Here is a 12732-nt window from a genome sequence, read left to right as displayed (position 1 = left end):
AGCACAAAGAGCAAGTTATTCTTAACACAAGGTTTCTGAGAACCTGCCTCAGTGGCATGCAAATCTGCCCTTGTTTCAGAGAAAAACAGATGTTGTCTCTCGCTATCACCCTCAGTCCCTTTTCTCACAGACGGCTGTGGGTTTTGGCAGAGAGCGTGACACAGACAGAGGCCTCAATATTCAGCTATACGGTGAGCATAAGTACAATGGCATGTAAGCAAATTATGGCATGTAAGCAAATCTTTAGAAGACCCCCAAAATCAACTATAAACCTACACGACCTACCCACTAAGGAAAAGGCATTTTTTGCTTATAGGCCTACTGCAAGTAGCCTATGCAGCCAAGATAGAAAGATGAACGCGGTCAGAGACCCACTAAAGCAGCACCGTCCCCTAGAGAGTCAGCCTGCTTGGCAGGGTTGGTTCAACAAAGCCAATGCCCCCGGATGGGAAAGCATAATATACAAGGTTTTATCTCAAAGCTGCTAATGAGAACCTTGACGACCTCGTACCTAGCCGGTGGGAATTCGGTGGAGCACTCCCACCCACATAGTGGCAGTGCTGGCAACACTGGCTGCAGTAACCCATAGGGAGGAGGTCACAATCAGACAGTGGGCATATTATTGTGGCCTTGGCTGCACAGAATAATCAAACGGCCTGACTGCAAAGTCGTGCTCTGGAAAAGGATCACAACGGGGAAACAGCATGTGTATGTTGGGGGAAAGGGGTGTAACAGAGCTCCATCAGCTAGGACTAGACATTGGTTAATCAAATCTCCCCATTCCTTCTCAATCTGGCATGCCTTCTCAAACAGCTGCAACTGTAGTTGGGCTATGGGATGGAAATACTGCTGAGCATCAGAGTTTGTGGTTGTATGAGAGTGTGTGTGTGGGGGGCATAGCTATATACAATACAACTGAGGCGAAAGACACATGCTGTAGATTACTAATCTGTTTCTGTTCTGTAGGTGGCACTATGTGCTCTTTTCAAAAGGTCTCATTCTCTTAAAGGACCTAGGATCAGTACACTACAGGAGTGGTATATCAGTCACTGGGAAGACAACCCAACTTGGGATGGGGGGATGTTTAAGCAGGTGGAATATTGGAGGACAACTGGAGATGTACTCAGTCACAAATACAGATACTGCATATGGACACTCAATCATCATTGTACTTTTTAAAGGTACACATGTAAACATATAATATATCAGTCAAAAGTTTAGACACACCTACTCATTCAAAGAGTTTTTCATTATTTGTACTATTTTCTACATTGTACAATAATAGTGAAGACATCAACACTGTGAAATAATAGACACGGATTTATGTAATAGCCAAAAAAGTGTTAGCAAAAATCCAAATAGATGTTATATTTTATTTTCTTCAAAGTAGCCACCCTTTCTTTGCCTTGATGGCAGCTTTGAACACTCTGGGCATTCTCTCAATCAGCTTTACCTGGAATGCTTTTCCAAATGTCTTGAAGAAGTTCCCACTTATGTTGAGCACTTGTTGGCTGCTTTTCCTTCACTCTGCAGTCCAACTCATCTCAAACCATCTAAATTGGGTTGAGGTCGGTGATTGCGGAGGCCAGCTGTTCTTGACATAATATGGACCTTGTCTTTTACCAAATAGGGCTATCTTCTGTATACCACCACTACCATGTCACGACACAATTGATTGGCTCAAATGCATTAAGAAGTAAAGAAATTCCACAAACAAACTTTTAACAAGGCACACCTGTTAATTTAAATCCATTCCAGGTTGTGCCAAGAGCTGGTTGAGAGAATGCCAAGGGTGGCTACTTTGAAGAAACTCAAATATAAAATATATTTTGATTTGTTTAACACTTTGTTGGTTACTACATGATTCCATATGTGTTATTTCAAAGTCTTTACTATTATTCTAGAATGTAGAAAATAGTAAAACAATGAAAAACGGTGGAAGGAGTAGGTGTGTCCAAACTTTTGACTGTTACTGATATTATATAGTAAATATAATTGAAACTTGTATCTCATTATGGTAAGTAGTGAAATAAGTATAGCTAGCTATAATTGTAATGGCCTAGCTGATCCTTAACATGGGGGCCCCTCAAGGGTGCGTGCTCAGTCCCCTCCTGTACTCCCTGTTCACTCATGACTGCACGGCCAGGAACGACTCCAACACCATCATTAAGTTTGCCGATGACACAACAGTGGTAGGCCTGATCAGAGACCTGGCCGTGCGGTGCCAGGACAACAACCTCTCCCTCAACGTGATCAAGACTAAGGAGATGATTGTGGACTACAGGAAAAGGAGGACAGAGCATGCCCCCATTCTCATGGACAGGGCTGCAGTGTAGCAGGTTGAGCCAGTTCCTTGGTGTCCACATCACAAACAAACTAACATGGTCCAAGCACACCAAGACAGTTGTGAAGAGGGCAGGACAACAATTATTCCCCTCCGGAGACTTAAAAGAATTGGCATGATCCTTAGATCCAAAAAAGATCTTCAGCTGCACCATCGAGAGCATCCTGACTGGTTGATTCACTGCCTGGTATGGCAACTGCTCTGCCTCTGACCTCAAGGGACTACAGAGGATAGTGCATACGGCCCAGTACATCACTGGGGCCAAGCTTCCTGACATCCAGGACCTCTTTACCAGGCGGTGTCAGAGGAAGGCCCTAATTGTCAAAGACTCCAGCCACCCTAGTCATAGACTGTTCTCTCTGCTACCGCATGGCAAGCGGTACTGGAGCGCCAAGTCTAGGTCCAAGAGGCTTCTAAACAGCTTCTACCCCCAAGGCATAAGATTACTGAACATCTAATAAATTCCAATCCAGACTACTTCCATTGCCCCCCCCCTTTTTACACAGCTGCTACACTCTGTTGTTATCTATGTATAACTCACTTTAATAACTCTACCCACATGTAAATATTACCTCGACTAACCAGTGCCACCCCAAATACCTCGACTAACCGGTGCCCCCACACATTAACTCTGTACCGGTACCCCTGTATATAACCTCGCTATTGTTATTTTACTGCTGCTCTTTAATTATTTGTTACTATTTCTTATTTTTGTAGGTATTTTTCTTAAAACAGCATTGTTGGTTAAGGGCATGTAAGTAAGCATTTCACTGTACCTGTTGTAATTAGGCGCATGCGACAAATTAAATGTAATTTGATTTGAAAACTTTGAGACCTTATATAAACATGTGTGAGCCATTGCCAATCAGGTACAATCAATTGAATTGACCTCGGGTGGACTCCAATCAAGTTGTAGAAACATCTAAAGGATGATCAATGGAAACAGGATGCACCTGAGCTCAATTTCAAGTCTCTTTGCAAAGATTCTGAATTTGTAAATTGGGTCGGAGTATTCGTATGGAGGGTGTGACGCAATTGCGGAGCATCAGGAGTCTTGCAGAGGCCATATCCAGCTCTGTACTGCATCGCCGTGTGCCTCTCAAATTTAGTAACAACGCTGAGGTCTCCATATAGCTTCACATTGACATACTTGGTTGACAGTGGGTGAGGACGCAAAGTCCTGTATAAACCCAAACTCAGTCTTTGACAACTTCCTTCACAACAGCCCTGCTCTGACATCTGCGGATGACGCATTGCAGTAATTGGCCACTACAGACGTCATATTAACCATGAAGAGCCTTATAGACAAGACGGGGGCCCTCTGAGTGGTGCAGTGGGATAAGGCACTGCATCACAGTGCAAGAGGTGTTACTTCATTCCCAGGCTGTGACACAACTGGCCGTGGCTGGCAGTCCCATAGGACAGTGCACAATTGGGCTGGAGCTTGGCTGGGAGGGTTTGGCTGGGGGGGTGCTTTACTTGGCTCATTGCTCTCTAGTGACTCCTTGTGGCTGGCCAAGGTGCCTGCAGGCTGGTCAGGCTGGTCAGCAGTTGGGTGGTGTTTCCTCTGACACATTGGTGCGGCTGGCTTCCGGTTTAAGCTGGTGGGTGTTAAGGAGCGCGTGGTTCGGTGGGTTAGGTTTCAGACAAAACATGACCCCATCTTTACCCGTTTGAGACAAGATCAAACAGCGTTTAAAGCTCATGAGTCTTGATTCTGTGCACCGAAACAACGTTTCACTCTCTTAGGCTAGAGATAGGTAAATAACCACATTAACCACATTAACTATAAAAAGCTTACTGCTATCACAGGTGCTATAGAATAATATAGTCGTGCAGTATAATGCTAGAAAGAAATGGCAAAATGCATAAGGGAAAAATAACATTCTTAAATAGCAGATTATGGCAGATAAGACCATGTAAAACCACATTGTCACACTACCTCATCGCTGTACCCTACACATACAGTTATCTGTAAGGTCCCTCATTCGAGCACTGAATTTCAAACACAGATTCAACGAAAAAGCCAACACTGAATATCCCTTTGAACTGTTCAAGAGTCTTATGGCATACGGGGTAGAAGCTGTAAAGATGCCTTTTTGACCTCGACTTGGCACTCCGGTACTGCTTGCCGTGTGGTAGCAGAGAGAACCGTCTATGACTAGGGTGGCTGGATTCCATGGAAATGTCGTTGGCCTTCCTCTGACACCGCCTGGTATGGAGGTCCTGGATGGCAGAGGATGGATGGTTTCTATCCTTCAACCTCTGGGTTATGGATCCAGCATGATTCCACTGCCCAACTCTGAGTTTATCTACCCCCGTGGCGGCAGGGTAGCCTAGTGGTTAGAGCGTTGGACTAATAACGAAAGGTTGCAAGTTCAAATCCCCAAGCAGACAAGTGACAAATCTGTCATTCTGCCCCTGAAAAGGCAGTAAACCCACTGTTCCAAGGCTGTCATTGAAAATAAAAATTTGTTCTTAACTGACTTGCCAAGTAAAATAAAGGTTTAAAAAAACAAGACTTAAACTCATAATCCCAGGTTTAGGAGGCCAGTGCCTTGTCCATTAGGCCACTGGGGTACTGTGAGATCATTATGACTATCATTATACTTTCTGATATAAGCAGTAAGAATAATATTCAAAGCACAGCTCTGAGAAATGCCCATGAAATGCTTTTATTCAATTCTGGTTGCACTTCATTGCTAACTATTCACTGGATGGTACCAATCCATCAACCTATGGGTCACGTAAAACAGAGTTTGATGGATTGAAGCTTTCCTATTCAATCTTTAGAAATGAAGATTTAACAAGGATAAAAAAGGAGAATTTCATGGGTGTGTCTCTGTGCCCTCTGAATTATTATTATTTTTTTTTACAACTGCTTCTATCAGTTTGTATAGGTCATTCTGATCACACATTTCCACAGTGACTTAGACACTGATCACCTAATCCATTTATTGTGAATTCTAGTATCATTTTGGGGTACCTGAAAGTGGAGGGATGAAGTGGAAGTATGCCTGGCAGTTAACCAAGTGATTCAAGGATCGAAACCATACTCTGCTATTCAGTTTGCTTTTAGCAATGAAGTGCAAACAGAAATTATAAACCATAATTTCATGGGCATGTCTCAGTGCCCTCTGTCATTCTTTTTTGACTGCTTCTGTCAGTTTGTACAGGTCATGCTGATTACAGAAGTGAAGCAGAAGCGTGATGTCTGCTTGAACCACATGTACGATCGGTCGAAACCACTCTCTGTTATCCATTTCATTTTCAGCAAGTGCCCCAGTGGCGTAAAGGATAAGACAGTGTCCTTCTAAGCCAGGCATTGTGGGTTCAAGTCCCATCTGGTGTGGGTGAATGCAAATTGCTTTGTAGTATGAAAGAGATTGAACGTTTCAATTTTTAGAAATGAAGATTTAACAGGCATTAAAAAGGTGAATTTCATTGGCATGTCTCTGTGACCTCCGAAATTCTTTTTTTTTTTACAACTGCTTCTATCAGTTCGTATAGGTCATAATGATCACACATTTCTACAGTGACTGAAGACACTGATCTCCTAATCCATTTATTGTGAGTTCAAGTATTGTTTTGGGGTATCTGAAAGTGGAGTGATGAAGTGGAAGTGTGCAGGGCAGTTAACCAAGTGATTTAGGCATCGAAACCATCCTCTGATTAGGATTGAAACCATCCTTTGACTTATGCCAAGTGTTTCCCCAAAAGCAAGTCATTCCCTGAGCGGGAATCAAACCCAGGCCGTGGTGGTAAAAGAACCGAATCCTAACCACTAGACCAACAGGGATAAAGAAAAATTCATTTCGCAGTGAGAGGGCTAAACAGCGATTTTATTCCTCGTCTCACTTTTTGTCTATTCCCAGATGCAACTACTTGCAATCTAAGGGGATGTAGCTCAGAGGAATAGAGCATTAGTTGAACGTACAAAGACCTGGGGGCAATCGTCAGCAGCTCCAAGACACCACCAAACAGATTAATTTCTGAAAGGGAACATATGCTTCTGCCGGACCTTTGACCATCTAGGTGATGGCGTTTGACTAAATTTGACACCCTTCGAAAGCTCAGGATTCAACCGAATCCTAACCACTAGACCAACAGGGAGAGAGAAAAAGACATTTAGCAGTGAGGGGGATATACAGCGATTTTTTTCCTTGGCTCACTGTCTCTAATAAAACATGACAGACCAGCTCGATCTACTGTCTCTATTAAAACATGACAGACCAGCTATATCTACTGTCTCTATTATATTATGACAGACCAGGTTGATCTACTGTCTCTATTATATTATGACAGACCAGCTCGATCTACTGTCTCTATTATATTATGACAGACCAGCTAGATCTACTGTCTCTATTATATTATGACAGACCAGCTTGATCTATTGTCTCTGTTATATTATGTTAGACCAGTTATATCTACTGTCTCTATTATATTATGACTGACCAGCTATATCTACGGTCTTTATTATATTATGACTGACCAGCTATATATACTGTCTCTATTACATTATAACAGACCAGCAATATCTACTGTCTCTATTACATTATAACAGACCAGCTCGATATACTCTCTCTATTATATTATGACACACCAGCTAGATCTACTGTCTAATATTATATGAGACCAGCTAGATCTACTGTCTCTATTATATTATGACAGACCAGCTAGATCCACTGTCTCTATTAAAACATGACAGACCAGCTTGATCTACTGTCTCTATTATATTATGACTGACCAGCTATATCTACTGTCTCTATTATATTATGACTGACCAGCTATATCTACTGTCTCTATTATATTATGACAGACAGGCTAGATCTACTGTCTCTATTATATTATGACACCCCAGCTATATCAACTCTCTCTATTATATTGTGACTGACCAGCTATATCTACTGTCTTTATTATATTATGACTGAACAGCTATATCTACTGTCTTTATTATATTATGACAGACCAGCTATATATACTGTCTCTATTATATTATGACTGACCAGCTATATCTACTGTCTTTATTATATTATGACAGACCAGCTATATATACTGTCTCTATTATATTGTGACTGACCAGCTATATCTACTCTCTCTATTATATTATGACTGACCAGCTATATCTACTGTCTTTATTATATTATGACTGAACAGCTATATCTACTGTCTTTATTATATTATGACAGACCAGCTATATATACTGTCTCTATTATATTATGACTGACCAGCTAGATCTACTGTCTTTATTATATTATGACTGACCAGCTAGATCTACTGTCTCTATTATATTATGACTGACCAGCTAGATCTACTCTATCTATTATATTATGACAGACAGGCTAGAACTATTGTCTCTATTATATTATGACAGACCAGTTAGATCTGCTGTCTCTATTATATTATGACAGACCAGCGAGATCTACTGTCTTTATTATATTATGACTGACCAGCTATATCTACTGTCTCTGTTATATTTTGACTGACCAGCTATATATACTGTCTCTATTACATTATAACAGACCAGCAATATCTACTGTCTCTATTACATTATAACAGACCAGCTCGATATACTCTCTCTATTATATTATGACACACCAGCTAGATCTACTGTCTAATATTATGACAGACCAGCTAGATCTACTGTCTCTATTATATTATGACAGACCAGCTAGATCTACTGTCTCTATTATATATTATGACAGACCAGCTAGATCCACTGTCTCTATTAAAACATGACAGACCAGCTTGATCTACTGTCTCTATTATATTATGACAGACAAGCTATATCTACTGTCTCTATTATATTATGACTGACAGCTATATCTACTGTCTCTATTACATTATAACAGACCAGCTCGATATACTCTCTCTATTATATTATGACACACCAGCTAGATCGTCTGTCTAATATTATGACAGACCAGCTAGATCTACTGTCTCTATTATATTATGACAGACCAGCTAGATCTACTGTCTCAATTATATTATGACTGACCAGCTATATCTACTGTCTTTATTATATTATGACTGACCAGCTAGATCTACTGTCTCTATTACATTATAACAGACCAGCTCGATATACTCTCTCTATTATATTATGACTGACCAGCTAGATCTACTGTATCTATTATATTATGACAGACAGGCTAGAACTACTGTCTCTATTATATTATGACACACCAGCTATATCTACTCTCTCTATTATATTATGACAGACCAGCTAGATCTACTGTCTCTATTATAACCAGCTATGACAGACAGACAGCTTATCTACTGTCTCTATTATATTATGACAGACAAGCTATATCTACTGTCTCTATTATATTATGACTGACCAGCTATATCTACTGTCTCTATTATATTATGACTGACCAGCTATATCTACTGTCTCTATTATATTATGACTGACCAGCTATATCTACTGTCTCTATTATATTATGACAGACCAGCTAGATCTACTGTCTCTATTATATTATGACTGACCAGCTATATCTACTGTCTCTATTATATTATGACTGACCAGCTATATCTACTGTCTCTATTATATTATGACTGACCAGCTATATCTACTGTCTCTATTATATTATGACTGACCAGCTATATCTACTGTCTCTATTATATTATGACTGACCAGCTATATCTACTGTCTTTATTATATTATGACTGACCAGCTATATCTACTGTCTCTATTATATTATGACAGACAGGCTAGAACTACTGTCTCTATTATATTATGACACACCAGCTATATCTACTCTCTCTATTATATTATGACATACCAGCTAGATCCACTGTCTCTATTAAAACATGACAGACCAGCTTGATCTACTGTCTCTATTATATTATGACAGACCAGCTATATCTACTGTCTCTATTATATTATGACAGACCAGCTAGATCTACTGTCTCTATTATATTATGACAGACCAGCTATATCTACTGTCTCTGTTATATTATGACTGACCAGCTATATATACTGTCTCTATTACATTATAACAGACCAGCAATATCTACTGTCTCTATTACATTATAACGGACCAGCTCGATATACTCTCTCTATTATATTATGACACACCAGCTAGATCTACTGTCTAATATTGTGACAGACCAGCTAGATCTACTGTCTCTATTATATAATGACAGACCAGCTAGATCCACTGTTTCTATTAAAACATGACAGACCAGCTTGATCTACTGTCTCTATTATATTATGACAGACAAGCTATATCTACTGTCTCTATTATATTATGACTGACCAGCTAGATCCACTGTCTCTTTTAAAACATGACAGACCAGCTATATCTACTGTCTCTATTATATTATGACAGACAAGCTATATCTACTGTCTCTATTATATTATGACTGACCAGCTATATCTACTGTCTCTATTATATTATGACAGACCAGCTATATCTACTGTCTCTATTATATTATGACAGACCAGCTAGATCTACTGTCTCTATTATATTATGACAGACCAGCTAGATCTATTGTCTCTATTATATTATGACAGACCAGCTATATCTACTGTCTCTATTATATTATGACTGATCAGCTATATCTACTGTCTCTATTATATTATGACTGACCAGCTATATATACTGTCTCTATTACATTATAACAGACCAGCAATATCTACTGTCTGTATTACATTATAACAGACCAGCTCGATATACTCTCTCTATTATATTATGACAGACCAGCTAGATCCACTGTCTCTATTAAAACATGAAAGACCAGCTAGATCTACTGTCTCTATTATATTATGACAGACCAGCTAGATCTACTGTCTCTATTAAAACATGACAGACCAGCTTGATCTACTGTCTCTATTATATTATGACAGACCAGCTATATCTACTGTCTTTATTATATTATGACAGACCAGCTATATCTACTGTCTCTATTATATTATGACTGACCAGCTATATCTACTGTCTCTATTATATTATGACTGACCAGCTATATCTACTGTCTTTATTATATTATGACTGACCAGCTATATCTACTGTCTTTATTATATTATGACTGAACAGCTATATCTACTGTCTCTATTATATTATGACTGACCAGCTAGATCTACTGTGTCTATTATATTATGACAGACAAGCTAGATCTACTGTCTCTATTATATTATGACTGACCAGCTAGATGTACTACGACAGACCAGCTAGATCTACTGTCTCTATTATATTATGACAGACCAGCTAGATCTACTGTCTCTATTATATTATGACAGACCAGCTAGATCTACTGTCTCTATTATATTATGACAGACCAGCTATATCTACTGTCTCTATTATATTATGACTGACCAGCTATATCTACTGTCTCTGTTATATTATGACTGACCAGCTATATAAACTGTCTCTATTACATTATAACAGACCAGCTCGATATACTCTCTCTATTATATTATGACACACCAGCTAGATCTACTCTCTAATATTATGACAGACCAGCTAGATCTACTGTCTCTATTATATTATGACAGACAGCTAGCTACTATCTACTGTCTCTATTATATAATGACAGACCAGCTAGATCCACTGTCTCTATTATATTATGACAGACCAGCTTGATCTACTGTCTCTATTATATTATGACAGACAAGCTATATCTACTGTCTCTATTATATTATGACTGACCAGCTATATCTACTGTCTCTATTATATTATGACAGACCAGCTATATCTACTGTCTCTATTATATTATGACACACCAGCTAGATCTACTGTCTCTATTATATTATGACAGACCAGCTAGATCTACTGTCTCTATTATATTATGACAGACCAGCTAGATCTACTGTCTCTATTATATTATGACTGACCAGCTATATCTACTGTCTTTATTATATTATGACTGACAGCTAGATCTACTGTCTCTATTACATTATAACAGACCAGCTCGATATACTGTCTCTATTATATTATGACAGACCAGCTAGATCTACTGTCTCTATTATATTATGACAGACCAGCTAGATCTACTGTCTCTATTATATTATGACAGACCAGCTATATCTACTGTCTCTATTATATTATGACAGACCAGCTAGATCCACTGTCTCTATTATATTATGACAGACCAGCTATATCTACTGTCTCTATTATATTATGACAGACCAGCTATATCTACTGTCTCTATTATATTATGACTGACCAGCTATATCTACTGTCTCTATTATATTATGACAGACCAGCTATATCTACTGTCTCTATTATATTATGACAGACCAGCTATATCTACTGTCTCTATTATATTATGACTGACCAGCTATATCTACTGTCTCTATTATATTATGACTGACCAGCTATATCTACTGTCTCTATTATATTATGACAGACCAGCTATATCTACTGTCTCTATTATATTATGACAGACCAGCTATATCTACTGTCTCTATTATATTATGACTGACCAGCTATATCTACTGTCTCTATTATATTATGACAGACCAGCTATATCTACTGTCTCTATTATATTATGACAGACCAGCTATATATACTGTCTTTATTATATTATGACAGACCAGGTAGATCTACTGTCTTTATTATATTATGACAGACCAGCTAGATCTACTGTCTCTATTATATTATGACTGACCAGCTATATCTACTATTATATTATGACAGACCAGCTATATCTACTGTCTCTATTATAACATGACAGACCAGCTAGATCTACTGTCTCTATTATATTATGACAGACCAGCTATATCTACTGTCTCTATTATATTATGACAGACCAGCTATATCTACTGTCTCTATTATATTATGACAGACCAGCTATATCTACTGTCTCTATTATATTATGACTGACCAGCTATATCTACTGTCTCTATTATATTATAACAGACCAGCTAATATCTACTGTCTCTATTATATTATGACAGACCAGCTATATCTACTGTCTCTATTATATTATGATATACTACTGTCTCTATTATATTATGACACACCAGCTAGATCTACTGTCTCTATTATATTATGACAGACCAGCTAGATCTACTGTCTCTATTATATAATGACAGACCAGCTAGATCCACTGTTTCTATTAAAACATGACAGACCAGCTTGATCTACTGTCTCTATTATATTATGACAGACAAGCTATATCTACTGTCTCTATTATATTATGACTGACCAGCTAGATCTACTGTCTCTTTTAAAACATGACAGACCAGCTTGATCTACTGTCTCTATTATATTATGACAGACCAGCTATATCTACTGTCTCTATTATATTATGACTGACCAGCTATATCTACTGTCTCTATTATATTATGACAGACCAGCTAGATCTACTGTCTCTATTATATTATGACAGACCAGCTAGATCTACTGTCTCTATTATATTATGACAGACCAGCTAGATCTACT

The sequence above is a fragment of the Oncorhynchus masou genome, unplaced genomic scaffold (genome assembly GCF_036934945.1).
Source record: "Oncorhynchus masou masou isolate Uvic2021 unplaced genomic scaffold, UVic_Omas_1.1 unplaced_scaffold_2926, whole genome shotgun sequence".
Classification (NCBI taxonomy): Eukaryota; Metazoa; Chordata; class Actinopteri; order Salmoniformes; family Salmonidae; genus Oncorhynchus; species Oncorhynchus masou.
Note: the sequence above shows the minus strand (reverse complement) of the source record.